The sequence below is a fragment of the Mytilus californianus genome, unplaced genomic scaffold (assembly GCF_021869535.1).
Source record: "Mytilus californianus isolate M0D057914Y unplaced genomic scaffold, xbMytCali1.0.p SCAF_6, whole genome shotgun sequence".
In the NCBI taxonomy this organism is placed as follows: domain Eukaryota; kingdom Metazoa; phylum Mollusca; class Bivalvia; order Mytilida; family Mytilidae; genus Mytilus; species Mytilus californianus.
The window spans coordinates 35,052,892-35,058,917 of NW_026262712.1; positions in this window are offsets into that span (position 1 = coordinate 35,052,892).

Here is a 6,026-nt window from a genome sequence, read left to right on the forward strand (position 1 = left end):
AATAAACAAAAAACAATTACTACAGAAAGCAACCAACGACAAATATAGAATTAGGCTTGGTTTGACAAGTTCAGTGCCATCAGCCCTCCCCTAACCGGGGACATTGGTGTAATAACACAACAAAAAAACAAACTGTAAACATGTTCCTTGCCCACCACTTGTGTTAAGGTGATTTAATTGATTGACTGTAGGTAGTTCAGACAATATGTTATATGGAGGAAAACCACCAGCCTTAAGCGCGCAAACTGACAACCCTAGCCAATAAGGATCCGAGTCAAGTGGACATGCCACGAGCAGGGTTCGAACTCGCAATATGTATGTGATTCGCTATTATTATGATTTAAACGATGCATTGAAGTACATGAACAAAGAGGATCCGGAAGAAAACAAAGGTATCCGAAAACACAAAAATTCACATAAAATAGAAAACTGCATGACAACACAATCAACAGAAAGTCAAACAACTAAACAAAACACAAATAAATAAATAAATCTAAAATTGAGTAACATGAACCCAACAAAAATTCAGAAGATGTAAGGCGAAGGAATGCATAATTCCAAACATTTATAAGCTTGACATGTATGATACTTCAATACCAAGTGAATAGTTTGACCAAACGGGACATATGCAAAATGACGTATGGTGAGGTCAACTTCGTCTGACGGAGTTTGTATCTTGGTTTCATAAAAAAGTTTAAAAACTTAGTTAGATAATTTCAAATTAAGTTTTAAGCAAGTTGTTAACAGTTAAAAGATGGTAATAGAAAATGGCTTTCAATCCCTAGGAATGTTTAGAATGAATTGATTATAAATTGTTTTCATACGTACTTGAATAGTTATTGATATTTCGTTATAAGTCATATTGCAAATTGTAAAGTATTTAAAAAAAATCATGAAATCATTGATGCGACTTTTTAAGTTATCATTAGCAAACGACCAGGTGATACTAGAAGATCAGAAACTGCTTACCCGTCTTGAGCAGCTCGGTCCAGTCTCAGATTTGGATAGAGTTGGTCTCGTTCAAATTTTTTTAACGGCTAATTTGTGGAAAGTTATATGTCTTTTTTTGTTTACCATAGTGCGTACTGATTTTTTGAAGCTTATGTTTTTTTTCATTACCCCTTGCTATTTTTTAATAATTTTTATATCTGTTTCTAGTAGTGGCAACTGTTCTGTGGCACAAATTTTCCTGTTAATGGATCGTGTTATCATATTTCTAGTTCTTGTGTATTGGTTCGTCGACAATAGTTTGACATTTTGTGTTTACTAATGTGTTTTCTACCTGTTGACGTGAATTCAATTCCAATTTCAAGATCAACGATTTTTAATTTGTAAAATGCATGGTAAGGTCACCGACGCATTCTATTGCTTTCTGGTGGATCAAGTGAAATATTGAATTGCTTTCAGTAAATATAACATCGCCTCTTGTTTTTTTTTTTTTTTGTTACATTACTCACGGGCTTTTACGTCTTAAATTGAACAAGTATATAAAGCAAGGTGATTTCATTAGTATATTATTACTTCAACTACAACTCTGTTACTCAAGGAAGGAATATTGAGTTAACCTCGACTAAGACAATTTTAAAGTTTGCAATGGCTTTTAAGAGTTACAAAGGTAAGGGAAATAAGAAAAACAAATCATAAAACTAAATCACTTTGCGCATCAGACAAAAACGAATTCAGGGAAAATTGCTTTTATTTTTTTGTACTTCATCTGAAGTTCACAGCGATGACTTCGATTAAGAGCACACATTATCATCTCACTGTAAGTTCAAATCTAATTTCGATTTATGGCTAAGGTACGTCTTCTTCAGTTTTATCCAGTTTATTTTAAAGATGAGTCCACTTCAGTGTTTAGGTTTTTGTTCTTGTTATAATTTTTATATGAGAGAAATTTTATACTTCAGGAAACGTTTGCATTCATGAAAATCCAATGAATATCAATTCAATGTTTTAATAGACTTCTTCTACGTGCATAGAACATCAAATGAATATATCAAAATCGAAAGCACTTATATTCATTTTATTAACAGATTAATGTCAACATTAATCATTATTTGTAAAATTTCTTTATGCTCATTATAATTGATATTTCGTTTGCCCTTTCTTTGTAGACTGTTTTTCATATTATATTCTATAGTCAATAACCAATTCGCTATTGTGTGATGCCTAATCACTTGGTATAACTTAACGTATTTCATAGGAGTAAAACGACGAGTTCCAATCTGAAGCAGGATCTGTTTAACATTCCGGAGCACCTGAGATCACCCCGGTTATTGGTTGGATTCCGGTTGCTCGGTTTTAGTTTTCTATGCTGTGTTTTGTATACTGTTCATTTTCTTTTGGTAGTTTTTCTTTTTTTGCCATGACATGTCTTCGTCAATTTGTTTTCGACTCATACGTTTGGGTATAAAAAAGAGGATGTGGAATGATTGCCAATGAGACAACTCTTCACAAGTGACCAAATGACACAGACATTAACAACTATAAGTCACTATACGGTCTTCAACGTTTGGGTGTCCATTTTTGGAAATCGTTCGTCTCTACCATTCCAAAGATATGTTACTTGATGAATCCAAATTCACCACTTTGATCAATCGCTTACTTGTAAGCTTCGACACTCTATGAAGGAAATGGTGATAGAACATGTAGAACATGCTTAAGGATATCATATCAAATGTGAGAAACATACTCCATATGCAAATCTTGCTGGATTGTAACTACACAGAATAATGTTCTTTTCATCATTAATATCTCTCTTATTATTTACTCAGATGATATCTTATATACTAGGAGGAGATTATACAATCTTCTCTTCATTCTTTTCATTCTTCATTAGACGATGCTGTATAAAATCTACCTAACATAAATAAACTAATAGAAAACAAGAGCACATTTGGTTTAAATAGGAATGCCTATTCCCTGCTGAAAAAACACAAACAAAAATATTTTGTCAATAAGAAAAGTAAGCATCTTGATATGAATACTGAATATGTTGCATACATTTTCGAGTCTTAAAAATATTACAAGCCAGAAATAGTTGACATTTATATTGTTGATTATTTTGCTGAAATGTAGTTATTTCCATGATATAATTTCGAGCAATTAACTTTTAACTGCGACTTAAAAATATCAAAAACTGTAAAGTGTTTTGTCCATGCTTTATTTTAATCATTGATGAAAGAAAATAATTTTGTTTTTGTTTTAAAACCTATAGGTTCGATATTAATTGTTATTGCTTCCACTGTCCTTGGTTACCATAATAATGAAAAGACATCGAGACCAATAACATATAGGCAGTATTGTTGCGACGGAGATTCCCTTGATAAGCTATCCTGGTCCAGGAAAAAGTGTAGTGTGCAAAACTTATTGTAAGTATATTAAAGGTACTTAAACGATATGTCCTCACAAATATAAGCGTTACAAAAAAAAAAGAGAGTTGAAGTTTCATAGAAGTGAAAATCAAACTAGCGATTTTGTTATTTACATGCAACATGTGGAGCAGGATCTGCTTACCTTTCCGGAGCACATGAGATGATCCCCAGTTTTTTGTGGGGTTCGTGTTGCTTAGTCTGTAATTTTCTATGTTGTGTTTTGTGTACTTTTGTTTGTCTTCTTCTTTTTTAGCCATGGCGTTGTGAGTCTATTTTCGATTTATGAGTTTGAATGTCCCTCTGGTATCTTTCGCCCCTCTTTTACATAGTATATACGAAGTCTATAATCTTGCTATCTATGATTCTTATTACATGCATAATCAGGCAGGACGAGAAAATGTTAATGCAAAATGAATATGAACCACGCTTTGTATTAGACCGATACGCTGAGCCTGATTTTAAACATGCTAGTTCACAAGGTAAGTCCACGGGAAGATATGTCACATGACGTTAACCAATTTACAATGCATACATAATACAGGACCTGTTCAAGGGTCTATTGGAATGGAGGGCGGAATATTAAGACTGCCACTATCAAAAGTGGGTAATTAGTTAAAAACAGAAATATAGGCCTGCAAAAGGACATCTACGGACCCCTAGATGATTGTTGCAACGGTCTTTATGTGCAGAGAACGTTGCATTCTCTCTAAACGAACACCCAAATTTAGTAATAGTTTTAGTTCTGGTCCAACGAATACAAAACGTTACCACATTTCTATTTCCCAGTCATCGTTTGGGTTGCATTTCTTTATGGTTTACAATATGTGCATTTAAATTGGCTACTGGATTAACAATGCAATTTTTCGTGAAATGAAGGGCAAATGGTCTTACAAGATAACCAATAAAATTAAAGTGACATGACACTTGATAGTGATAATCAATAAGTAACATTAATTACCACTGGTGTTCTGGGAACAAACAAATAATGGAAACAAATCAGTTTTATGGACCGAACCCATTTCCTCTTTTGAATGAGCATTTGTCCAATCAATCTTTAAATGCCGTATTTTTTTCTGTATCAACTTAATAAATTTATCTAAGTTTTATTTCGGTAGTTTATAATTTGAAAAACTCTTTCAAATGTCCTGGATATGGCTATGTAAGTGGATGGGAATATTTAGAAGGATTTGGTGAAAACGTTCGCTGTTGTGAGGACAATAGTAAGTACAGTATATAAAAACATGACATTGTTGTAGAAAAGTATGACGTATGATATGCATGCGATAAAAGTGTAATATTTTTTAGTGTATTAATAGGAATTGAATGTTTTTTAATTCAATCGAGTTCTAGAACATGTAAAACCGTTAAAAATGAACCGCCATTTTTTGTTGTTGTAAATGAGCTATGGCCAATGCTATTAAACACCCAAATTAAATAACAAAAACATTAAATTCTTAAATTATAGCAATGTGATTTTTTTATGAAGCACACAGATCATCAACATGATCAAATGTCTCCTTGACTGATTGATGGATTGGTGCTTAACGCCACTTTCTGCACTTTTGGCTATTTTGTGACGGTAAGTTTTTATTGGTTGTGAAGAAGCCGGAGTGCTCGGAGGGATCCACCGACCTTCGGTAGATAAACTGACAATCCGAGTCAATAAATATTAAAGTCAAACGCACGCTATAAAAAGTAAAAGAGATAATAATATCACATATGATGAATGTAATATTTTTTTTTAAAAATACACAAACAGCTCTAGCATCTAATTCACAGTTCAAAAATACTCAAAAATATGTTCGGCTCTAATAATGTAACAAATGAACAATTAAATATGTGAGCTGATATAAGCAATACTTTTTGCAGACATAGAGTACACAAATAGAGACTGCGATGTGCATTTGGACGACGCGACATCAAACGGGCGGTCGTATTGAATTAATCAAGAAAAGGTTATTGCTGGTTTTAACAGTGAAGATGGCGGTTTGTATACTTTTTTTCATTTCATATGTTTTATAATTGAACTAGAAACATATTGAATGATAACAAATTGGCAAGAACTATTTCAACTAATTGAATATTTGCGATTAGCTTGATCTAGATGATTTCACGGAATTTTTTTCGCGATATTTTCATTTTATGTTATGTTTTTGTACAAACCTCGGGAAGATCAAAGTTTTATATACTCGTGGTAATGCTTCTACTCGCTAAAGTCGCGATCACAAATTGCTGGTTAACAGTAGTTATATTGTTCGAAGCATCTTACGTTCAAAATTTGGATTTGAATATCATTATTAAGTGAAATTTGTTGATTTTGATATTTTGAGACGGCCATCATGTAAAAAGCAGCTATATTGAAATTTCAAGATTGGTTCATGGCTTACATTTTTCGAAATACTGCGCACTACAATCATGCCAAATTTGGCATTGATTTTGACCTTATAAAGATATATTGATTTTGATATTTTATGGCGGCCATCTTGAAAAAAGCCGTCATATTGAAATTTCAAGGTGGGCCCATAATTAATATTGTTTGAAACACCCAGAACCTCTACCATGCTAAATTTGGTGCTTTTATCATCAAACCCTCACTTTTTTCACCGATCTGCCGGACTAGAGTGAGCAGTATGGTATTAAGCAACATTATTG